Source organism: Salvelinus alpinus, chromosome 36 (genome assembly GCF_045679555.1).
Source record: "Salvelinus alpinus chromosome 36, SLU_Salpinus.1, whole genome shotgun sequence".
In the NCBI taxonomy this organism is placed as follows: Eukaryota; Metazoa; Chordata; class Actinopteri; order Salmoniformes; family Salmonidae; genus Salvelinus; species Salvelinus alpinus.
The window spans coordinates 17,885,246-17,912,191 of NC_092121.1; the positions used below are offsets into that span (position 1 = coordinate 17,885,246).

A 26,946-nucleotide genomic window follows, 5' to 3' on the forward strand; every position below is an offset into this window, starting at 1 on the left:
TTTCCACCCGACTGCAGAAACGGACTAATTTGAATGAAATCTATTGTATGCTGCAGTGCAGTGATAGATTTGAGTTAAATCAAACATGCGTTCGTAATTCATAGTGAAGTAAACAAGTAACTCTGCTATTTGATGCTGAGAGTGTGACTGTCATTGAGTACACAGGACACAGGGAAAGACTAATTATGTGATAATATTGTCTTTTGGTAGAGTATACAATTTACTTCTTTTGTATATATTTTTTTAATTTTTATATTTTATTAACAATACAAAACATTCATATACAAACGACAACATCATACAAACATCAACTACATCACACCTGCCCAGACCCACTAGCCCCCCCATGTCCGGCGCCCACATCACTTTCTGACACATGAAGATGAGGATAAGGATATGAGGATAAGGAAACAGTATCCTACATGTTGGTGAAATGAGCCTCGTTCTGTAGTATATGTAACAGCTATCTACACAGGGTGGTAAATGTTCACATTTGTAACAGTCTTACCTGTCTCAGAGGTCAGTTGATCACTGTTCGCTGGTCTTGGGCCTAATAGTCATTGTCTAGAGCCGTGTAAGTCTTCAGTGGTGCTGCAAGCCTAAGCCAGTCTCAGCATCACTCTGTGTGAAGCAGCGTCTGCGAGACAAAGGACAGCAACATCTGCTATGAAACACTACAGTATGTACTGTATCAAACATCCCATGTATAGGTCTGTGTGGAACCATTCTGACTCTGTGGCTCCTCCTCACCCAGGGCTACAGTAGTTTCCCTGATACCACTTCATTTGTAATGTTGCTTCGCCAGGGGAGGTATGGCTAATGCTGCCTTAGCTTGAGGCTGTATTATAAGTGGCACACTCAGCATAATATACAGACATTAGTGGTACTGAGTGAGAGGAGCTATTTTAAGCATCCACTTGTGTTGGCAAATATTAGTGGAATGAAACTAGTTTTGTCTATTAAACTGATATTCATAGGCTAGCCCTGTATTAAAGCGCAGGAGACAAACCATAGAAGCTATATGTCAACAGGGATAACCTTCTGTTTCATTGTTAGGGAAAATGCATTCAGAATGCAATCAAATAACAAGGGAGCACAGGCTGAACATGAAAGGCTACATGAAGGAACACAAGCTCCTTCTAGAGGTCACATACACATAACAATGATACACTGCTGACAAGGGGAAAATATGAGGACTTTTGAAGCACTGTGGAAATGTATGAAGAAACAATGTAAGGGTCATTTAACAGAGCAATACCATTAACACTGCTGCCCTTGTCTGTACTGGAACAGACACGCACGCACACGAGCACACACACACATACACACTCTTTTACTCTCTCTATTACACACACACTCACGCACACACGCACGCACACACGCACACACACACACGCACTCACACACAGACACACACACACTTTTACTCTCTTTATTACACACACACACACTCTCCCTCTCACACACACACACACACACACACACACCTCCCCACAAAACAGCATTTGTCTCTCTTCATTCCTTCTCTTTTCTCCTCTGAGTAGGAGAGGTGGACATTTTAACTGCGTCTGCCAGGAGATGTCTTCCTTTCACCTTGACGGCCATATAATGAACTTTCTCATTTTGAGCTGAGCTGAGCTTACACAGTCAGTCAGCTATTTTCTCTGAGACCTTTTCTTTCGTCTTCTGTCATATCCCTCTGTGGTTTTGTCAGGGTGATCTCCAGAGTGAACGTGTGCACTTATATTAAAGAGATGGGAGACATTTGTGTTGAGTATTCAAGCATCCACTTAATTTAAGGTCCCAATATGATTTATAACATAAAGTAGGGAGAGTACTGATAAGATTGTCTTTTTTTAAATGGGGCCAAATATTAACTAAGTATTTAAGTCTAGCTATTCTATAATAATTTACCAGAAGGAAAAATGTCAAAGAAAATCAATTTGTTTTTGATTCCAATGATGTAACAAGATACTATAACACTATGGATTTACTTCCTGTATCAATACATACAGTGTACTCTGGAAGGTGACATTTACCGGGCATCATGGACACACGCACACACGCACACACGCACACACGCACACACGCACACACACACACACACCATTGCACACATTTGCACACATGGTGGGCTGGCAGGGTGCGTTCATAGACAGCTGGTGAAGACAGGGTGCGCTCTGGCTGCTAGAAGGAGCTGATTCAGGTGACATCTGTGCCTCCTGTTGCAGTGCAATAGTAGAAACACTAAAAGTGAATTACAACATTAATGACAGTGCTCTGCAAGCTGTCGTTCCACATTACACATCCATTATTCCTTGCATGGCTACTCAGAGGAATCGTTAAGGAATAGCCCCCCCAAAAATGCCTCTCTCTCTCTCTCTCTCTCGCCATCAATCTATCTATCATTCATCATTCACACACCTCCAAATTTCCCACTTTTAAAGGCCTTATACAGCCATTATATATCAATATCAAATTTCTGTGCAATCTTGGTGAAATCTCATATGTGAGTAGTGCAGATGATTGGCCAGTAGTTCAACAACATGTATGTGATAGTGGAGTGGAATGTGTGGAACTTGTGCCGTCTGCCTGAGGGGACAGGCTGAGAGGAAGACTGGCTGGATGCACACAACCATGATGGCAGGCAACCGGCCGCCCGATAGGCATCACATAGACATCTCCCAGCTGTCACCCTTCACCACACTTTCAATAACTTCAAATCCCCCTAAAACTCATAGAATAGAGGCGCAGTCGATCACTCATAGCTCCCTTCACTCTTCCCTGCTCTACAGGGAAATAACAGCAGAAAGAGAGAAACAGTCAGGATCCCATCCTCTCCAACAGAAAAGCACCAGGCACCATCCCCCTAAGGACATGGGGAGAACAAGGCTTTCATCATTTGGGTTAAGAAACAATAACCAAGATTGGTAACACTTTACATTAAGTTGCCCCCATCGCGATGTACAGTAGCTACACAGTTATAACTGAAGTAACAACATAGTAGTTCCATAGGTGTTGCTATGTAATTACATAGTAATATGGTTGTAATGCGACCAGTTATAGCCTAATATTAATACAAAGACCACATGGAAACTTGGAGTAATCTATATATGGTTGGTTAGATGAGGACATCTAGAAGGCTGCTATATATATACTGAACAAAAATATAAACACAACATGCAACAATTTCAAAGACTGAGTTACAGTTCATAAAATCTATGGATTTCACATGACTGGGCAGGGGCGCAGCCATGGATGGCCCTGGGAGGGCATAGGCCCACCCACTTGGGAGTCAGGCCCACCCACTGGGGAGCCAGGCCCAGCCAATCAGAATCATTTCCCCCCCCCATTAAAACGGCATTATTACAGACAGAAATACTCCTCCGTTTCATCAGCTGTCCAGGTGGCTGGTATCAGACAATCCCGCAGGTGAAGAAGCCGGATGTGGAGGTCCTGGGCTGGCACGGTTACATGTGGTCTGCAGTTGTGAGGCCAGTTGAACGTACTGCCAAATTCTCTAAAACGACATTGGAGGCGGCTTATTGAAGAGAAATTAACATTAAATTCTCTGGCAACAGCTCTGGTGGACAGTCCTGCAGTCAGCATGTCAATTGCACTCCACCTTAAAACTTGGGACATCTGTGGCATTGTGTTGTGTGACAAAAATGCACATTTTAGAGTGGCCTTTTATTGTCCCCATCACAAGGTGCACCTGTGTAATGATCATGCTTTTTAATCAGCTTCTTGATATGCCACACCTGTCAGGTAGATGGATTATCTTGGCAAAGGAGAATTGCTCACTAACAGGGATATAAACAAATTTGTGCACACAATTTGAGAGATAAGTGTCGTGTCTTTGGCATCATTGAAGTGAAGACTGTTATTTTATCAAATCAATTCTCTGTAATTATTATTACGTGATTAAACTAATCATGTAAATGTAATTAACTAGGAAGTCGGGGCACCAAGGAAAATCTTCAGATTACAAAGTAATAATTTTCCTAATATAACTCTTCAGATATTTTAATATCTGATCAATTAGTCTTCTAATTAATGAATTATTCTTTACCTCACGTTAGTCTCATTCCAAACGTCGTTGTTGTTATCTGTTGGTTATCTGCACGAACCCAGCCTTTACTATGAATCATCCATACATCAATTGCCTTAATCATTTATTTACTAACTAACTAAATAATCACAGAAATGCATAAACAAACAAACAGTAGATATGGTTACAAGGAAATGATAGGGGAGGTTCCCTAGTGGACTGAGAAGGGCGGGAAAGACAAAAGAGTTACTACACAGTCGATCATTATATTAATTAAAATGCTAGTCCTTTGCACATGAACGCTCACTCATTCGGGAATAATTGCAATCAATATATATTTACGCTCAGTGTGTCGTCGTGATCTCTGTTGGAATCGTCTGTCTTTCTGTTGGAAAGTTCATCCAAGCGTCTCTCTGCTTCCCTGGAGTCTTTCGTGGTTAGAATGGAAACTTCAGAGTACCATTCAGAAATGTTCTTATAGAATAGATGTTTCGGCGGTTGTCGGTCTTCACATTTCAGGTTGACATAATTTCTAGCTACAGACTAGTAATTAGAATCTAAGATTTGCTCTTATTCTGTCGGGATCGATAGTCTCAGAGTTTCCATTTCCCGCCGTGTAGCCAATGCTCCACGTGGTATGGTTAGGAGTTCAACCACCATTACAACCTTGCCTTATACTGAGGTTTTTGTGGTCTCTACTCAACCTTCGCCCCCTCAGCTGACCGAGGTACGCGTGGTCTGAAGAGGATTTCTTCAGGTGGGGGTTTTATTCGTAACAGTAGAAAAGGGCTGTCCCATGAGCCAGATCATGTTTGTGCTCATGGGGGCGGGCCAATGACTTAGTTAAACTTTAAAGGGAATACAATTCTCTCACATTAACATCATTACATCATTTCACAAATAGTTTCATCTTTACTCATTAATTTTATACAATAATTAGACACAAACCTCATAATGGAGGCACCTGTATAAACAGAGTTATGGTAATGTGGCTGTATTGTCTTTCATGAGGTCACAAACATGAAACAAAACGGACCGGGTCGTGTCTGGCTTCTCCACCGACCATTTACACATTCTCCAAAACATGGACATTGTTCAGTTCTCAAGTTCTGTGTTGTAGAAGAAGTTCCTTTGTTCTACTGTGAAACTCTCTTTCTCTACTGCATGGCCAGGGGGAGAGAGTCTCCACCAGGAATTTACAGAACCTGGGTGTAGAAGGGAGAGAGAGGGGGATGCCACGCTCTATACCCAGAAAGGGCCACGTTATGACATAAGCTTTTTGCACGTATGAAAAATGTCTGGGATCTTTTATTTCAGCTCATGAAACGTGGGCCACCACTTTACATGTTGCGTTTAAATTCAACAAATCACTACTTCACAACGGTTTTTAAATAGCGACAGGGGTTGGCTTTCATTCGAATGATAGTTTAACCTTCAAATCCATGAATTCATGTGAGGCCAGAGACGTTTTATGGGAGGAGAGACCAATTTTATTCTAGCCACAGTGGTCTGAAAACGACAGCCGCATTCTAAGTTCCACTATGGACTGGCGTGTATGACAAAAATACTTGTACTATACCAAAGATATGATCCGTTTCAAGCAATCGATTTTGGGAGAACGTGATGACTATAAACTATAATACTCACATCACCAATCTGAGGTAAAATTACATGTATGTCCTGTAATTGTTGTCCTGTAATTGTTGTGTGGTGAAAACATTTGTCTGTGTAATGTAGTAGGCCTAACACGTTCTATCCACCAGTTTACAGTAAAATAAATGTCGATAACACTTCCTCTGTGTATAATGTATGTATATCCTAGCACACCCATAGTGCATGTATCCATAACAGGTAATAGATCCTCAAGTTAATTAACCCATTCGACAAATACAGTAAGATTTTCTTCACCTGAAGCTCTTTGATATTCTTCTTAAATTGTGCAAAAAGAGACTTAGCGTAATATAATATAACTCATAAAGTCATAATAATTCAATATTTCGATATAGGATGATAGTAAATGAAGCACACTCACAGATTTTTACAACAATGACATCTATTTATCATTACTTTAACCATGGAGGGAGTTTAAAAACAGACAATTGAAACAGGTGCCCTAGACTATAGCTTCAACTTCATCTGCAAAGGTTGTTGCAATGTAACTACAAAGTAATTCAACATTTCACTTCACTTTACATTACGTTGCTTGCTCCTGGGTAAGTACATTGTAAATACATGTATATCCCTTGTAACAACCGTGTAATTACAGAATTGGTTGTTAAAGATTGTAACGGCTGAACGGCTCATGACGAGAGGCGTGGAGTGGGTTGTGTACCTCCAATCAAGTTTAATTGTGATGTTTAATCGACATTTGTGTCATATTGGCTTAGATGTGATAGTAGAAAGAATTTAACATTGAGCATCAATCAATCCCTACTTATTGTGAGTACAGTACAGTGAAAGGGTTATTGTAACGGCTGTTGGAAGGAGAGGACCAAGGTGCAGCGTGGTACATGTCCATATTTATTAAATGAACACTGAAATAACAAAATTAACAAAGAATAACGACCGAAACAGTTCTGGCTGGTGCAGACACACAACAGGAAACAACAACCCACAAAACACAGGTGGGATGAGGCTACCTAAGTATGGTTCTCAATCAGAGACAACGATAGACAGCTGCCTCTGATTGAGAACCACACTCGGCCAAACACATAGAAATATAAAACATAGAACAAAAACATAGAATGCCCACCCCAACTCACGCCCTGACCAAACCAAAATAGAGACATAAAAAAGGAACTAAGGTCAGGGCGTGACAGTTATACCTAATGTTCTCCTATCTCATGTTTCCTAATTTCTCTTAGTTAGCCTATTGTCTGCAAAGGTTGCTACATTGTAACTACATATTAATTATAAAGGTTATACCCTACTGGGTTTCACTTTACATGAAGTTGCTTGCTCCTGGATAAGTACATGATAATCAAATAACATTTCTCAAATGCTTCATAAACAACAAGTGTAGACTAACAGTATTTACGGGCCCTTCCAAACAAAGCAGAGAGAAAGAAAATAGTGAAATAATAGAAAAATAAAACACATAATAATACAAGTAATAATAAATACACAATGAGTAACAACTTGGCTATATACACGGGGTACCAGTGCCGAGTCGATGTGCAGGGGTACGAGGTAGAAACAGTATGTACATATAACTAAGTGACAGACAATAAACAGTAGCAGCAGCGTACGTGATGAGACATAACAGTTCGTGCAAAAAGGGTCAATGCAGATAGTCCTGGTAGCTATCTGGTTAACTATTTAACTAACTATTTAGCAGTCTTATGGAAGCCGATTCTAGATTTAATTTGGGATTGGAGATGCTTAATGTGAGTCTGGAAGGAGAGTTTATAGTCTAACCAGACACCTAGGTATTTGTAGTTGTCTACATATTCTAAGTCAGAACCGTCCAGAGTAGTGATGTTGGACGGGCGGGCAGCTGCTGGCAGCGATCGGTTGAAGAGCATGCATTTAGTTTTACTTGCATTTAAGAGCAGTTGGAGGCCACAGAAGGAGAGTTGTATGGCATTGAAGCTCGTCTGGAGGTTAGTTAACACAGTGTCCAAAGAAGGGCCAGAAGTATACAGAATGGTGTCGTCTGCGTAGAGGTGGATCAGAGAATCACCAGCAGCAAGAGCAACATCATTGATGTATACAGAGAAAAGAGTCGGCCCGAGAATTGAACCCTGTGGCACCCCCATATAGACTGCCAGAGGTCCGGACAAAAGACCCTCCGATTTGACACACTGAACTCTGTCTGAGAAGTAGTTGGTGAACCAGGCGAGGCAGTCATTTGAGAAACCAAGGCTGTTGAGTCTGCCAATAAGAATGTGGTGATTGACAGAGTCGAAAGCCTTGGCCAGGTCGATGAATACGGCTGCACAGTATTATCGATGGCGGTTATGATATCGTTTAGGACCTTGAGCATGGCTGAGGTGCACCCATGACCAGCTCGGAAACCAGAATGCATAGTGGAGAAGGTACGGTGGGATTCGAAATGGTCGGTGATCTGTTTGTTAACTTGGCTTTCGAAGACCTTAGAAAGGCAGGGTAGGATAGGTATAGGTCTGCAACAGTTTGGGTCTAGAGTGTCTCCCCCTTTGAAGAGGGGGATGACCACGGCAGAATTCCAATCTTTGGGGATCTCAGACGATATGAAAGAGAGGTTGAACAGGCTAGTAATAGGGGCTGCAACAATTGCGGCGGATAATTTTAGAAAGAGAGGGTCCATATGGTCTATCCCAGCTGATTTGTAGGGGTTCAGATATTGCAACTCTTTCAGAACATCAGCTATCTGGATTTGGGTGAAGGAGAAATGGGGGAGGTTTGGGCAAGTTGCTGTGGGGGGTGCAGGGCTGTTGACCCTATAAATATATGGATGAGCGATGGCCGTGCGGCATAGACAAGATGCAGTAGATGGTATAGAATACAGTATATACATAGGAGTTGAGTAATATAATATGTAAACATTATTAAAGTGGCATTGTTTAAAGTGACTAGTGATACCTTTGTTAAGTCCATTTATTAAAGTGGCCAGAGATTTGAGTCTGTATGTTGGCAGCAGCCACTCTGTGTTAGTGATGGCTGTTTAACAGTCTGATGGCCTTGAGATAGAAGCTGTTTTTCAGTCTCTCGGTCCCAGCTTTGATGCACTTGTACTGACCTCACCTTCTGGATGATAGCGGGGTGAACAGGCAGTGGCTCGGGTGGTTGTTGTCCTTGATGATCTTTTTGGCTTTCCTGTGACATCGGGTGCTGTAGGTGTCCTGGAGGGCAGGTAGTTTGCCCCACTGATGCGTTGTGCAGACTGCACGACCCTCTGGAGAGCCTTGCGGTTGAGTGCGGTGAAGTTGCCATACCAGGCGGTGATACAGCCCGACAGGATGCTCTCGATTGTGCATCTGTAAAATATGTGAGTGTTATAGTTGACAAGCCAAATTTCCTCAGCCTCCTGAGGTTGAAGAAGCTCTATTGCTCCTTCTTCACCACGCTGTCTGTCTGGGTGGACCATTTCAGTTTGTCGGTGATGTATACGCCAAGGAACTTAAAACTTTCCACCTTCTCCACTACTGTCCCGTTGATGTAGATGGGGGTTTGCCCCCTCTGCTGTTTCCTGAAGTCCACGATCATCTCCTTTGTTTTGTTGACGTTGAGTGAGATGTTATTTTCCTGACACCACACTCCGAGGGCCCTCACCTCCTCCCTGTAGGCCGTCTCGTCGTTGTTGGTAATCAAGCCTACCACTGTAGTGTCGTCTACAAACTTGATGATTGAGTTGGAAGCGTGCATGGCCACGCAGTCATGGGTGGACAGGGAGTACAGGAGTGGGCTGAGAACGCACCCTTGTGGGGCCTCAGTGCTGAGGAGATGTTGTTTCCTACCTTCACCACCTGGGATAGGGATATATTGAATATGTCCGTAAACACACCAGCCAGCTGGTCTGCGCATGCTCTGAGGACGCGGCTAGGGATGTCGTCTGGGTCGGCAGCCTTGCGAGGGTTAACACGTTTAAATGTTGGATATGGAGAAGGAGAACCCACAGGCTTTGGTAGCAGGCCTTGTCAGTGGCACTGTGTTATCCTCAAAGCGAGCAAAGAAGTTGTTTAATTTGTCTGGGAGCAAGACATTGATGTCCACGACGGGGCTGGTTTTATTTTTGTAATCTGTGATTGACTGTAGACCCTGCCACATACGTCTCGTGTTTGAGCCGTTGAATTGCGACTCTACTTTGTCTCTATACAGACGCTTTGCTTGTTTGATTGCCTTACGGAGGAAATAGCTACACTGTTTGTATTTGGTCATGTTTCCAGTCACCTTGCCCTGATTAAAAGCGGTGGTTCGCGTTTTCAGTTTTGCGCGAATGCAGCCATCAATCCACGGTTTCTGGTTAGGAAAGGTTTTACTAGTCACAGTGGGTAAGACATCTCCGATGCACTTGCTAATAAACTCGCTCACCGAGTCAGCATATACATCAATGTTATCCCAGTCTACGTGATCGAAGCAATCTTGAAGCGTGGAATCCGATTGGTCAGACCAGCGTTGGATAGACCTGTGCATGGGCGTTTCCTATTTTAGTTTCTGTCTATAGGCTGGGAGCAACAAAATGGAGTCATGGTCAGATTTGCCGAAGGCAGGGCGGGGGAGGGCTTTGTATGCATCGCGGAAGTTAGAGTAGCAATGACAGGATGTGCCTTGTTACAATTGTTGTTACCAAGTCCTAGCCTATTTATCAACCCTGGTATTCCATGTGGATTCAATGATACCTTGTACACCTTGTAGTTAGTAACAAGTAACAAGGTCCGATTTTGGTTAGAGTTATTAATGTGGTAATTCATAGATTACTTTAAAATGTGTAATTACAAAACATTACTTAAATAGTGGAACAAGAAAATGTGTAATAACATCCATAATTGCACATGTGGAATAAACTTCAGCAAGTGGCTGTGTAATTACACATTCCTTGTTCCAAATGTGTAATAACTGAAAGCGCTACAAACATATTACCATGTAATTACATAGTAACACCTATGTAACTCCTGCAGTATTACTACAGTTATTACTCTGTAGTTACCTAGCAGTAGGGGCAACTTAATGTACAATTCATTTAAGACGGTTTGACAGCAGTACCCAACTACTATAAATCTGCTCTCTCATATAGAATCAATGGTAATCTGTAAACTCTCTGTGTGGTTGATTATTGGGAATAAAGGGCCTGATGATTAGACAGAGGCGAGCATCAGGAGCATGGTGATGTGGGATTTGAGGCTGAGCTAACCTACACTTTTTCTTTAGGATACGCCGCCACCGTGTAATCTGGAATTCTGCCACCTAGAATGGAATAACCATTCATTGCCGAGCCAAAGCATCTCTCCTGAGAACACAAACAGATCCTCAACATATTCAAGCGCAGCTTTTTGTCTTGACTGTGATTTCTTCATTCAGGAGAGTGCCACACAAAATGTGTCGTACTTGAAGTGTTTTACAATTACTAGGCGATTATATCAGCCAGCATTAGCATATTAAAAGGAAGACAGTACTTGAAGACACAGATAATGATGGAGTGTTGAAAATCATTTCCTACTCATTATTAACGGCAGACATTGAAATCTGGGAGGAAAAGGGGGCTATAAATACCCATAAACCTTTATTGTGTAAATAATCACAATTAGGCAGAAGTAAGATCAGACTGTCTTTGTTGAAGGAAGCTAATTAAAAACGGGCAGATAGCTGGTGAACAAGGCTTTGTGTGGGAGATGAGCTGTGCAACCATCTACAGGAGGAAATTATTGTTCGCTTTTTCCTCTCCTCCAAACAGAGAAAATAATGTGTTACGCTCTAAAACCAACCATGCTATTTTGTTTCAAGTGTGGGGTTTCTCTGTTTGATATCATATTTCATTCAACAAACGTAGACTTGTCGGTGCACTACATTAATGTTGAAAAGGTCTGTGCAGAATAGTAGTCACACCCCTTGACTTTTTCCACATTTAGTTGTGTTAAAATGAGATGCTGTTTGTCTACACATGATACCCCATAATGTCAATGTGGAATTTTGTTTGTAAAACATTTTCGAAATTCTTAATAAATTAAAAGCAGAAATGTCTTAAGTCATTAAGTATTCAACCCCTTTGTTATAGCAAGCCTAAATAAGTTCAGGAATAAAAATGTGCTTAACAAGTCACATAAGTTGCATGGACTCATTCTGTGTTTAACAATAGTGGTAAACAGGATTTTTGAATGGCTACCCCATCTCAGTACACCACACATACATTTATCTGCAAGGTCCCTCAATCAGGTAGTGAATTTCAAGCACAGATTCAACCGCAATGACTCATAAGGAAGGGCAACTTCTGGCATAGAAATCCATTTTTTGTCCTGACTGCAAATCATTATGTTTGGGCAAATCCAACACAGCACATCACGAAGTACCACTCCTCATATTTTCAAGCATGGTGGTGGCTGGATCAAGTTATTGGTAAGCTTGTCATCGGCAAGGAGTAGGGAGTTTTTGAGGATAAAAACAAAGGGAATAGAGCTAAGCACAGGCAAAATCCCAAAATCCTAGAGGAAAACCTGGTTCAGTCTTCTGTCCAACACACAGTGGGAGACAAATTCACCTTTCAGCAACAGGACAATAACCTAAAACCCAAAGCCAAATCTATACTGGAGATGCTTACAAAGACAACATTGAAGATTCCTTAGTGGTCTAGTTACCGTTTTCACTTAAATCGGCTGAAAATCTTTGGCAAGACTTTCAAATGTCTTTCTAGCAACTTGACAGAGATTGAATATTTTTTTTTATAATAATGGGAAAATATTGTACAATCCAGGTGTGCAAAGCTCTTTGAGACTTACCCAAAAAGACTCACAGCTGTAATCGCTGCCAAAGACGTTTCTAACATGTATTGTCTCAGGGGGTGAATACTTATCTAATCAAGATATTTGACTGTTTAATCTATCATTCATTTTTAATAAATGTAGTATTTTTCTTCCACTTTGACACTAAAGAGTATTTTGTGTAGATCGTTGACCAAAAATGACAATGCAATACATTTAATTAAATACACAACAAAATGTGGAAAAAGTCAAGGGGTGTGAATACTTTCTGAAGTTATTGTATGTCATGAGAAATGGTAGCATCAAACGAGTTAATATGAATGATTTAAATGAATCAAAGATCTATACCTTGCAGTATGCTTTCCAGTGTCCAAATTTGTCCATTTGTTAGACAAAAGACCCTTTCACCAGAACACATATTCCAGTTGTGTTCACGCACACATTTCTTATATTTCTCATACAACTTCAATGCACTTGGCAGTAGTATGGTCTGTATGATCAATACAAAGTCAAGAGCTAAAAGCAAACATTGTTTACTAGTCAAGAGCCAAACACCTCTAATATACTGTTTGATCCAGCAAAGTACTCTTAGTGCAGCAGTTCAACCACGGCCCACTTCTCTGTCTCATTTAGCTGGTGATTATGGCTTTCAATGGCATCAAGTAGAGAAAAATGACACATAGATACATCTAATGTTGATGACTGTCATCGACAATACCAAATCAACTCTACTATTCAACATCCACAACAGGTACAATATATCCTCCGCTCCATTTTCCTCTCCCATTATTCCTTGTTAATAAAGACAGGTCTTTTTTCTCTCTCTCTGTCCTACAGAACTGCATATCTCTCTGTCTTACCGACCTGGGTGAATTTGTGCTCCTAATCAGCTAGGCAGTTTTGTTTCTTCAGTAAGAGGCAGGCGACACGCTTCCCTTCCCCCCTAATTCCCTGCTCTCGGCAGACAGACAGACAGGCAGGCTATTATTAACATGCACGCCCAGGTAAAGAGTTCCCTCCAACACAGCCCCCACTGCCCACCAGGTCTGCACACCATTATCCCCGCTACTCAATAGCTGGCCGTCTCAATGCACATCTGTCGAGCAGCCGCATCCCCGCACCTTAATTAGCTTTACAACTTCTCCCCACTTCTGGACGGAAATGAATGATAAAGCTGCCGTGGCCGGGGAGAGATAGAGAGGGATGGGAAGGAGGGAGAGGGAGGGAGGGATAGAGAGAGTGAAAGATAGAGAGAGATAGAGAGAGAGAGAGAGAGAGAGAGAGAGAGAGAGAGAGAGAGAGAGAGAGAGAGAGAGAGAGAGAGAGAGAGAGAGAGAGAGAGAGAGAGAGAGAGAGAGAGAGAGAGAGAGACGATAGCTGAATGCTGAGGTGGGAGACTAGGAGGACTGGAGTGGGAAGCCGAGCCAGTCTCCAGTCTCTCTCTACATTAATTCCCCTCAGGTCCAGGCCTCAGCCTCGGCACCAGGAAACCCTTTCCTGTCTCCCCACTGTAGTCTCTCCACCCCGAGGATACAGCTCTGTGTGTGCCTGCCTTGTCTTATCAGGCTCCCTCTCACATCGATCCCCCTTTTCAGTTCTCCTTCACAGAGGGCTTCAAAGCTAACTCTGACTCCTTTCTGAATGCCCTCCCTCTCCTTCTCTCCCTGGGTAGAGGTGTTTCCAGAGGGAGTTTGTGGCATGGCTAATGTTGATCTGGCGTGACTCGGTGTCGCCTAATCGCCAAGCCTTTTGTTTGCTGCTGGAATTACTTAAAAGTAGGGAGAAAAGAAAAGCCACCCAATTAATACAACATTTCCCCCAGAAGTCAATGTGGGAGTGTGTTTAAATGCACGGAGTAAGGCTAATTATAATCCTGCATAGTATTTATGCTCTGTCCCTGTCATTACTACATCCTGTAATCCTCTGTCCCTTGTTTTCTGGAATGTGTTGATGAGCCTTATGCCAGTTGCAAAATATATTAAGCTCATCTCATATTCCTTAAGGCCCTAGCAACTATCTCATGCACAAACAATATGAAATTAACTGCCGTTACTATGGTGATGCGCATGGAACAATATCGTAATCAGCGTTGCTATCAACAATGGGAGTTTCAATCCAGAAGGGGCAAGGGTTGGGGAGAAAAAAATACATCCATTAAGGCAACCCGCAGTGTATATAACCTTCTGCATGCTCCCTTCCTTCCAACTGCCTCCAGTATTAGATATACTCATCTCCCGTGTGTTAAGATTCCTCACACTCCATCCATCCATCCATCCCTCCATCCATCCAGCAATTATGCCCCCCACCACCAAAAGCCATCAAAACAGTAATTTCACTTCTTCTCCGGCAAGCGTTCCCATTTCCTCCAGTGAAAGGCCTGAATCATCCCCTTATCTCCATGGCCATTACACAGTGTGTATGAGAGTGAAAACAATGGGCCTGTGTGATGAGATCATGGCACTTCATTTCTCTGAGGCAGATCTTCTAGAAACAAAAGGGATCCCCTGGCATGGAGGATGAGAATGGTACAAGGGCCTGTGGATTTCGCGGTCACTGAGTACAGGGCTGTAGGGCAAGTCATCCTCCGTAATTAGAGGAGCGAGGAGAGGAGGATAGAGAGAGGGTCCCACGGTTTAGGGGATCGGCAGAGGGGCTTTGGGGCTCCTAACCCACAGTCAGCTAGTGGAACTATCCAGTCCAGGCACATGAATCAAACCAGGACCTGTTCTCTTATTCCTACTCGTTGTTGGAAAGCCTGAGCAGAGCCGTGGCGTCATAGCGTTCTCTCTGTGTCTGGTGGAGGAAGACAACGTTGTGTGACAGGGTCTGTTGGTATCCTGGAGTATTGTGGGGCTGCCTGGGAGTGAGGGAAGGAGGGAGTGCTGGGCTGAAGAGGAAGTGGCAGAGTAAAGTGACAGGCTCGGGGAAGAGAGGCAGGGAAAGACAGCACACTAGTGAATAAAACAGCAGGTCTGGGACCTGACCTATCTTCTCTCTCTCACACACTATCGCTCTCAAACTTCTTGTCGCTCTGTTTTATTTCCTTCCTTGTTTCTCTATCGCTCTCATTTCATATTCAAAACATGGTTTTACAATTGTCCTAACTGTTTTCTCTATTAGCTGTTTTCTCACACATATCAGACACTATCTCTCTCCTGATGTGTCTCTCTTCCTCCATTTCACTCCATCGCAACCATTCTGTGTCTCTACCTCTCCCTCTGTCTCAAATACACACCACCACTCTACCTCTCCCTCTCTCTCATTGGAGAGGGGGGGTTTGGGTTGGGTGGAATGATCGTGTTAGGGGGTTCACAGAAGACTGACTGTTTATTATTGTCTTCGGCCCACTTAACTCTGACAGTAACAGAATGAGATGGGGAGAGAAGCGAGTGCCATTAATCACGTTGTCGGGAGGGCCTGAGCCGAGAGGAGACGCATCCATATCCTGTCGCATGTGCCTAGGAGAGGAACGGAAAGTGATTTTCAGGCCAGCCGACCGGCATCACAGCACAGCACCACTGGATAGCTACAGCCATTCACGTTTGGCCCGCTCACCCTCTCAGATGAAAAGTGCAGGGAAGAGAGAAGTGGGCGGCTTTTCACACTCAATCTTCTTCAAATGCTCTGACACATCGCACATCCAGCCACCTCGCATTACCAGCAAGACCAAACAAAGTCCACAGTCATTCAAATGACTAGCCTACTTTCTCGTGTTGAAAACATAGAGTGAATGAGACCTCATTGCCACATTATGCTTACAAAAATATGTTAGCGAATATCCTTGTAGGTTGATGATAATAAGAGATACATTGGATTAAAGCGGGCGTAGGCAGGCTATTAATTTATGAATTCTCAAACACATTGAACAACAGCAACCAGTCCAGGCTCTCTCTGTCGCTGAGGAATGGAATTCAAAGGTACAGAAGCACACAAAATTATCCAACAAAAGTACCATCTACGATTCTCCGATGCCATCCAAAGTCTGTCAGGCATCAATCCGTCTGAGTATGCCCACAATGGTGAGCTTCGTTACGACTCTGCCCACTGATTGACAGATGGCTGCGGCTCTGAAGTCTCCTCTCGGCTCCAGCGGAAGACAGCCGCACACCTTCCCCTGCTATCAGTGGCACCCAGATGTGGCACAGCAGCTGTCCCCCAGATTATTCCGCCGCGTCTCTGACCGCCATCTACATTGACAGGCGTCTAAATATTTAATCATGCCAGAAGGCGCTGCCGCACCATACACTTTAGTAGACAGAGACAAGGAGAGAGGGAGGAGAAGGGAGAGGCAGAGAGAAAGAGAGAGGTGGAAGGTTGGGTCATGACAGGGCATATTTGATGTTTGAGGAATGGGGAAAGGGGAAAGGGAAAGACAAGAGGGTGACAACACACCATCATTTTTTAGAACAAATGACAATGCCTGAAGAATGGGTGACAGCAGCCTGTGTTTTATAAATTCCCCGAGGACAGCCCAAGCTGAGACAAGACTATTCTGATTTCCTTCAATACCTTCAGGGAGATATTGAGACCACTTGAGTTTTCCATTAGTATCCGTGGTGCAAAGTGTGTTGACTGGAATGACGAATGACTTTGTGTGTGTGTTTTAGTGTCTGTGTGCACGTGCACGTGTTTACTGGTGTGTGCCGTGGCTGACAGCTGATCAGGATCCACGTGATGTGCCTGAGGTACTCTCAGTAATTCAGCCTTTTTTAATGCCTTGGCTCATCCCCAAGCAACAGATTGCTGCTGTCGCTGGAGTTGCGCCTCACAGATGGAGCAGCATCACTTCCTCAGGAGCCTGACAGGATCAATCCAGGGGCTCATTCGCTCGCAGTCAATTAAGCCATGTTAGTTTTGACAGGAGCCACAGGCAAAATAACAGCCATCACTGTCACCAGAGAAAATATTGTGACCAAACAAAAAAATGGTCTTGTTTACTGAAGGGAGGATTGACTTTGCTGGAGAAAGAAGCTGTTTACTGTATCGTGTCACCGCTGCAATCCCATCAGATAAGACTGAGAGCAATGTCTGAATCTCCAACACATGGCAAAGGCTGCAATGTGTTGTCATAGATGAAGAGATTCGGAAATCACGAATAAAGGACTAATGCTGACCTTCATCTATTTCCAAGCTGAATTCAGTCCATATGACACAGACACTATTTATAAAAACAACACTCTTTCTTATTCAGCCCAGCTGCTTCCCACTGTTTCTGCCATTTGAAGTTTGAGTGTGATATAGGTCAGCCTATTACTTGAAATTCAAAACAACAAAATGCCTCATCTTATTCTTAAAAAATTACTCACTGGACATATGAACACTGGAATATTCATATTTTTCTAAACAATATGAGTGTGGGGCCTACCTACTTATGAACCTGCCTATATGCCTCCTGCTGTGGGAAAGGTGCAGTGTGGCTCTTTGAACTCGCTGAAGGGAGAGTGAGTTGGACATGTAGGTAGGTAGCTGTGGGCGACGGATTGAAAACACTTGGCATCTGCTTGCGAGTCTCCACACACCCGAGGTGAGCTGAGCAGAGCAGAGCAGTGGCAGGACGGCATGGTTCACACTTCTTCCCGGCTGAGCCTGGCTTTACCCTGGGCATCATTACAGACACTACACATCCTTCCTTTGAAGGGTTATCAAGGCCCCTCATTAAAGATGTCCCTGGCTTTCTTAGTGATGGGGGCCCCCACAGGGCGTAATATACCCCTTTAATTAGTTTGCAAACTCATTAGTGTGCGCCGAGCAATTAGGCGTCCTTCCTTCAGAATGGTTTACAACAGGACAAAGGGATCCCAGGGGCTGTCAAGGAAGGACAGCATAAAGCCCAGACAACTCCTCTCACCAATACCACTACTGGAGGGGAGGTGTAATTCGGGAGCTTCCAGCAACATCACTAGCGCTCAGTCCCTTTTCCTTGTCCACTCAGTGGCCTGGTTCACTCTGCAGTGCTGGGAAACATCCGGCTCTATGCGTTTGATCTCTGTGTGCCAGTGTTTTAATTTATACGCTGGCTAGAGACATTTATCAAGACAGGCACTTTTATGACACCCACTCTACACACACCTAAACCGTCCTGTCATCACAATCTCTGAGTCAGGGCCTAAACCTTCTGGTCATCACAATCTCTGTGAGTCAGGGCCTAAACCTTCCTGTCATTACAATCTATGTGAGTCAGGGCCTAAACCGTCCTGTCATTACAATCTCTGTGAGTCAGTGCCTAAACCTTCCTGTCATCACAATCTCTGTGAGTCAGGGCCTAAACCGTCTTGTCATTACAATCTCTGTGAGTCAGTGCCTAAACCTTCCTGTCATCACAATCTCTGTGAGTCAGGGCCTAAACCTTCCTGTCATCACAATCTCTGTGAGTCAGGGCCTAAACCTTCCTGTCATCACAATCTCTGTGAGTCAGGGCCTAAACCTTCCTGTCATCACAATCTCTGTGAGTCAGGGCCTAAACCTGATTGCCTTCATTGTATGAACACACTCTTGAATGCCAGAAATGCTGAGAAGAGATCATTGTGTATAGATGGATGTATTTATGTGTCCATCCATAGTCTTGATCCTTGTCTGGCGGTGACTCGTAGGAACATGAGTCAAGTCCCTGTGCAGTACGGATTTCCAGAAATTCTGTTAGTATGAAATCTCAAGGGTTAACTTTGAGAAGAAGAAGAGCCAATCCGCTGTCTTACACAGAAGCCTTGTGGCTGCCCACAGAAGGGAGACATGTTTGCCGAAGTGTTCATGCTGAACAAAGTGATTGTATCATCTGGGCTTACTCTTCGTTTGTGTGCTGCCTCTCCTGAAACCCTTTTAAGCTGTGTCACCCACAACTCAGGAAAAGTTTGAAAAATGGAGGAAGGGAACCATGCAAAGTGGACACATTCTCCAGTCAGTCGTAAAATAGCTGAGGGATGGACCATTAGCCATTCACTGCTACCGACTGAGTTGCAGATCCCACATCTGGAAAAGCAGAAGGTCACTATAAACTTAAGGAAAGAACCATGACTTCGTAGGAGGGGACAAGTTAATACAAATACATATAAAATAATGACAAATAAACAACAATATGTCCTACCTTTAGAGCCCTAAAAAATGAAGAGGTTACAATACATTAAATAGACACAATACTAGCTGCAGTAACCCATGGGAAGGGGGTCACACTCGGACATTCAGAGAGGGGGTATATTATTGTGACCCTGGTGGCACAAAATCAAAGTCAGACTGCATGGAGATGCTTGGGAATATGGTCAATACGGGTGACCGTATTGTGGGTGTTTCAGAAAAAAGGTGTACATTTGACCTCCATCATCTAGGATGTGACAATGGTAAATAAAATCTCTCAATTTTTGCCAATTTTTTGTGCGGTCTTGCAGGCCTTCTCATGCAGCTGCAAGTGCATTTGTAAATCAAGACCTATCTTGAGTTGGGCTCTGGGATGGTGGAATTGTTGAGAAAATTAGCTTGTGGTTGTGTGGGGGTAAGGGTTGAGTGTGTGTGGGTGTATGTGTGTATCCCACAACTTTTGCGAAGGAGTAAAATATGTTAGGGACAATAGAGGACGATCCACAGCTATATATAATACAAATCGAGGTGAGAGCGATGGAAATGCATTTGGCAGTTGATCTACTTCAATTCGGTAAATGGCACTGTGTGCTTTTTTCAAAGGATGGATCCCAGTCGGTTCAGGGCTATGGGATACAGGGGGTCGAGGGTGGTCTGCCGGGCATTGGGATGACAACCCAACTCGGGATGAGGAGGGCTTTTAGCGGGTGGAATAGTAGGGACCAATTGGAGGTTTACTTAGTAGAAATGCAAATATCATGGTACAGCTATATAGACACTCAATCATCATGTTACTTTTTAATGGTACGTTTACAAACATATATTTTGATAAAAATAATTGAAAGTTATGTCTCATTATGGTAAGTGGTGAAATAAGTATAGCCAGTTACAATTGTAATGTGCCTAGCAGATAATAAGAAAAGACGATCAGTATTTACCTCGCTAAAAGAGAAGGAATATAATATCTATTGTTTACAGGAAACCCATTCAACAGTTTTAGATGAAGTATTGTGGAAAAAAGAACTGGGGGGGGGGCGAAATATATTTCTCCCATGGGCAAAGAAATTCAAAAGGGGTGATGGTTTTAATTAACAATCATTTTGATCCAAATGTGCAAATTGTCCAAACAGATCCTCAAGGTAGATGGATTATTTTAAATATGTTATTGGACAATAAACAGATATGGCTTATTAACCTATACGGTCCGAATAATGATGATCCAAGCTTCTTTAAAAATATATATAAGAATGTATCAACTCTACAAGCAACACTAGACTATTATTATTGTGGGAGATTTTAATACGGTCTTAAATACCTCTATGGACCGGAAAGGAAATCACACTACAAACTATCACCCTCAGGCACTTAAGGAAATCATGAATGTCATGGATATATTGGAATTAGTGGATATATGGAGACTTAAATACCCTGACCTAGTGTTAAGGAAATCATGAATGCCATGGATATATTGGAATTAGTGGATATATGGAGACTTAAATACCCTGACCTAGTGAGATATACATGGTGGAGGCTTAATCAAGCTAGTCATCTTGACTACTTTCGTATACCATTCTCTCTGGCACCAAAAGTGAAAAAAGTGTTGATAGGGGACAGAATGCGGTCGGATCATCACATAATTGGCATATATATTACTCTTACAGAATTTCCACGTGGGCGAGGATATTGGAAATTTAATCAAAGCCTACTAGATGATAAATTGTTTAGAACTAGGACAGAAGAATTTATAACTGACTTTTCAGACATAACATAGGTACAGCAGATCCCCGTATTGTATGGGACACTTTTAAGTGTGCCTTTAGAGGCAATGCAATTAAGTACTCATCTATAAAACAAAAGCAATTTAGATCAAAAGAGTCCATATTAACAAAGGAAATTGAAGGACTAACAGTACAGTTAGATAGCAATAAAAACGGTACCATAGAGGCACAGAAAAAGTTAGAGGAAAAATAAAAAGAAATGGAGGAACTTATTCAAGAAAGATCCAGTGTAATATATTATAAAAATAAAGCAAACTGAATGGAATATGGGGAAAATTGCACCAAATTCTTTTTCAATCTTCAATATAGAAATGCTACCAAAAAATGTTATTAAAACTTGTTACAAATGATGGAGTCACGCATGATTCACCAAATAATATTTTGAAAGAGGAAGTAAAGTACTTTAAGAATATGTTTTCGTTTCAGGCTCCTCCATCTCCACTAACTGAAACTAATTGTATGGATTTTTCCCTAATAATAATGTAAAATTAAGATCTGTACAGAAAGACTCATGTGAAGGCCAAATTACAGAGGAGGAACTGCTTGATGCAATTGGGGCCTTTAAGGATGGGAAAACTCCAGGGCTGGATGGCATACCAGTGGAAGTATACAAAACTTTTTTTGATATACTCAAAGGACCATTATTAGCTTGTTTTAACCACTCCTATATAAATGGTAGATTATCAGACACGCAACAAGAAGGTCTGATATCGTTATTACTGAAACAGGACCCAAGTGGTATATATAAAGATCCAGTCCATGAAAAAAATTGGAGACCTCTTACACTTCAGTGTTGTGATGCAAAAATCCTAGCAAAATGCTTGACGCATAGAATTAAAAAAGTATTGTCAGATATTATTCATCCTAATCAGATAGGTTTTTTACATGGACGATACATTGGAGATAATATAAGACAAGTACTGGAAACAATAGAACACTATGAAATATCGGGGACACCAGGCCTGGTTTTCATAGCTGATTTTGAAAAGGCTTTTGATAAAGTACGACTGGAGTTTATATATAAATGGCTAGAATATTTCAATTTTGGGGAATCTCTTATAAAATGGGTTAAAGTTATGTATAGTAACCCTAGGTGTAAATAGTAAATAATGGCTCCATCTCAGAAAGTTTTAAACTATCTAGAGGAGTAAAACAAGGTTGTCCACTATCGGCATATCTATTTATTATTGCCATCGAAATGTTAGCTGTTAAGATTAGATCAAACAATAATATTAAGGGATTAGAAATCCGTGGCTTAAAAACTAAGGTGTCATTGTACACTGATGATTCATGTTTTCTTTTAAAACCACAATTAGAGTCTCTCCACGGCCTCTTAGAGGATCTAGATACTTTTGCTATCCTCTCTGGATTAAAACCAAATTATGATAAATGTACCATATTACGTATTGGATCACTAAAAAATGCACATTTTACATTACCATGTAGTTTACCAATTAAATGGTCTGACGGAGATGTGGACATACTCGGTATACAAATCCCAAAAGAAAGAAATTATCTCACTCTAATAAATTTTTATAGAAAGTTAGCAAAAATAGATAAGATCTTGCTACCATGGAAAGGAAAATACCTGTCTATTTGTGGAAAAATCACCCTGATTAACTCTTTAGTCATATCACAGTTTACCTATTTGCTTATGGTTTTGCCTACACCTAGTGACCTGCTTTTTAAATTATATGAACAAAAAATATTCAATTTTATTTGGAACGGCAAGCCAGATCAAATTAAAAGGGCCTATTTATATAATGAATATGAATTCGGAGGGCAGAAATTATTAAATATTAAAGCATTAGACCTCTCACTAAAGGCATCAGTCATACAAAAGTTATACTTAAATCCAAACTGGTTCTCTAGTAAATTGGTACGAACATCTCATCCTATGTTCAAGAAGGGCCTTTTTCCCTTTATTCAGATTACACCTGCTCACTTTCGGTTGTTTGAAAAGGAAATAATCTCCAAAATATCATAATTTTTTAAACAAGCCTTAGAAAGTTGGTTGCAATTTCAGTTTAATCCACTTGAAAGGACGGAACAAATAGTACAACAAATATTGTGGTTAAATTCAAATATACTAATTGATAAAAAACAACTGTATTTATCGAAAAAAAAGAAGAAAAAAAAGGTATAATCTTAGTGAATGATATCATAAATAGGAATGGTGGAGTTATGTCACACATGCAGCTAACACAGACATATGGAAATGTCTGCTCTACCCAAAATTACAACCAATTAATTGCAGCATTACCACAAAAATGGAAGAGGCAAGTAGAAGGGGGAAAAAGTAAGGAACTTGTATGTCGGCCCTGTATTAAAGAACATAAATGGTTAAAGAAAAGGGTGATAAATAAAAACATATACCAATTTCATTTAAGGACCAAAAAACTGACAGCTGTGCCAAATAAATTGCAAAATAGTTGGGAAGAGATTTTCGATGTACCCATTCCATGGCACATGGTTTATGAATTGATACGCAAACAACGCCGGATTCAAAACTTCACATTTTTCAATTTAAATTACTATACAAAATTCTTGCAACTAATAGAATGTTATATATATGGGGGATGCAATCTTCCCAGCTGTGCAGATTCTGCTGTGAGGAGGCAGAGTCATTAGATCATTTATTTTGGTATTGTCCATATGTAGCTCGTTTTTGTTCACAGGTCCAGGAATGGCTGAAGAATTGCAACATTTGCCTAGAACTAACGCGACAGATAGCAATACTGGGTGATTTGAAACGCCATAGTCAATCAATCAATAATATAATATTTGTATTTTGTGAAGCATCACAGCACAGTTGAAAAATATATGGCAAATAGAAATCCGAAATGGATGATGTTGAGAGATAGATGGGAGGGGTTGAATGGAGCTGAAGGGTGGTACTAATAACAAGATTAACAATGTAAAGCATACGGGATCTGTAAAATGTACTGTATATAGGTTCGGAACTTTTGTGAAATAGCACAGTTACAAATGGAAATCAAACTGGATGGACAGAAATCAGAAATAGAGGAAGGACTAAGAACAAACAAGAGAGAACTATTGTAAAGTAGACTGTGTCTGTAAAATGTGTATAAGATGTATAAATTGAAGGTAAAAGTAGAAGTGTTTATTAGTTTACTCCAATTGGGGGATCGGTGGTAGGGTTTGCGGGGAATAATAATAAAGGTATATTCTTTAAAAAAGTATGTATGTCTATATAGGTATGTGTATGTATATACAGTATGTGTATATGTATGCATGCTTGTATGGATATATATATTTACCCAAAAAATATGTGGATTGGAAATGATGCAGACAATTACATTGGAAGCAACATTCTTTCCGCAATATTAAGCTGATCCACCCCTTTAAAAAAATATATACAAAAAAATAATACAAAAAAATAAATAGACACAATACATAATCAACATATTTTTAGATTAACAAGTGCATGTCTGGATAACCCTCCTTATTCCAACAAGTCTCTGTGGTCTTGCCCTGTGATGACCTCACTAAAATGCCATCTCCACTGCTCTTTACCTTGAAAGTTGGCCATGGCTCCTAAGGAGTCTGATGGACTAGACATGTACCTTCACTTTTCCAAGGCACAAACCAGTCAATGTGTCATCCAGGGAAGAGGTTGAACCTTTAATTAAAGTGGAGAGCTGCTGTCATCAGGCCCCTGCTAAATGCCACACGATAAATACCCCCACCAGAAGATCTCAGGAAGCTGCGTTGGGAGTTTCTTTCACTCAAGGAGATAAAAGGCCATACACACTACAAGATAACCACTTATCAACATGTTAAGGACTTTCAATTGTAGAAATACATTAAATTACCTGATTGCGAACCAGGCATGCCTGACAGACCCTGTTGTTTGGGGGAAGAATGTTGACAATGTCACGTAGACTGGTTATTAATGGAAACCAAGCTGAAAGAATGTGCCTGTGAGCAACATTATTAAGGATGTGGGGGAGAAATTACATTTCAAAGTGTATTGCTAATGGTTAAAATAAATTGTGGTGAAAATAAAATGTAGAGGTTTGGACACCGATTATTTGGCAAATTGGTTGATTGTGCAATTGCATTAATGAATGCATTATTAGGTGAGTTCACACTGCTACTTAGCCCTGGGCTAAGGGAGATTTAACCTGGGGCTAAGCGAGTGTTAATATTGGTCTTTCCTAAATTAGTCATGGATGGAGATATGGATTTGAACTTGTGGTTTTACTTAATTCTCCGTACTGGCCAATGATTATAACGGGGATCCTGATCCAACCATAAATTCATACATTGTGCCCCTGAACTGAGAGGATGGAAGTTGAATATGTAGCTAGATACAGTAGGCTAATGTTAACTAGCTGACTCATCGTTGCCCATGAAAGAAAGGCTAGCGAGCAAGCATTTTAGCGAGGTAGCCTAGGTCAACAAAAACTAAAAGCCTGTACAGTCATAGACCGTTTCGTCAACATGAAAGAGATGAGGATGGCATTGCCGTTTCTCTACAAGTAGGGTGAGTCAACATGTTATTTTCTACTTGCAAGCACGCACGAACACACACACACACACACACACACACACACACACACACACACACACACACACACACACACACACACACACACACACACACACACACACACACACACACACACACACACACACACACACACACACACACACACACACACACAGAAATCAGTACATTGGACAGCCACATCATATTTAGCTTACGTTGATTGGACTAAATAGTTTTTGGCACCTTTTAGTTGTCACTGTATTAGACTAAGCATAGGTGATTTGATGATGTTGAAATGTTAAAGCTGAAATGGTGAATGGTACTGTAATAGTGGAGGCAGCTTCTGTTTTCTTTTCGACTTGCGGAAACTCTCCATGGCTCTAAAATAATAGTTGTTTAGTTGTCCGAAGGTGTCGGAAACATTAACTTCCTTGACCATGCTGTAGGTCATGTAACTGTTTGTTACATGCAATATGCTTTGTGGACTTCACCGGACAGATGTTGCTCTCCAGTTTTGTGATGAAACAAAAGTGTGGTTGAATTTATTCTGCCATTGTGTCTTCTTATTGTCTTCTTATTGTGTCAGCCTTAGCCCTATATATCCTGGTGGCAAGGAATATGAACTAACACATAGGTTGTAATATGGCAATGTTTTTCCTGGCTTGGCTTCCCCAGTGATTTTACCAACGCACCGCTACTGAAAGTTGATGTCTCATTTGTGCACAGCATTCCCTGTACAGGGGCGAGGTCGAATTTCAAAAGTGAAACATTATTTCCGAGGTCAGACAGGCAGACAGCAAGGTTTATACAAACAAACAATCACTGTTGGAAATCAAATGCTAGGCTAGAAGCAACAGGATCTGATGATAAATATCTTATTATTTATAACATGGGTCACACGTCAGAGATAGAATGTTGGTCGTATATTGTGTTTGTCCGTTACCCCAGGGCTTTGGAATAAGTGTGAATCTTTAGCCCTGGGTTAACAAATGCTGGTGTGAACACGGGCTAAGCTAGTCTACCCAGTCTAGCCTGGGGCAAAGATAGCCCGGAGCTAAGAAAAGGCCTATTGTGTATTGTTCTCACACATAAGCTATGTAATAATTATTAATGATGTCTTAATTGTCAGCCCAATCTAAT

The 26,946-nt window shown here is 41.6% G+C and overlaps 1 protein-coding gene across 4 annotated transcripts in view; it reads right to left on the reverse strand.

Moving 5' to 3' along the window:
* Positions 1-26,946, reverse strand: part of LOC139565392 (RNA binding protein fox-1 homolog 3-like) — a 393,289-nt gene that overhangs the window by 314,289 nt on the left and 52,054 nt on the right. For all 4 annotated transcript variants that reach the window (XM_071385695.1, XM_071385696.1, XM_071385692.1 and 1 more), the window contains exon 3: positions 509-637. The gene's annotated coding sequence lies outside the window, so the exon portion shown is untranslated. The remainder of the gene's footprint in view (positions 1-508; positions 638-26,946) is intronic.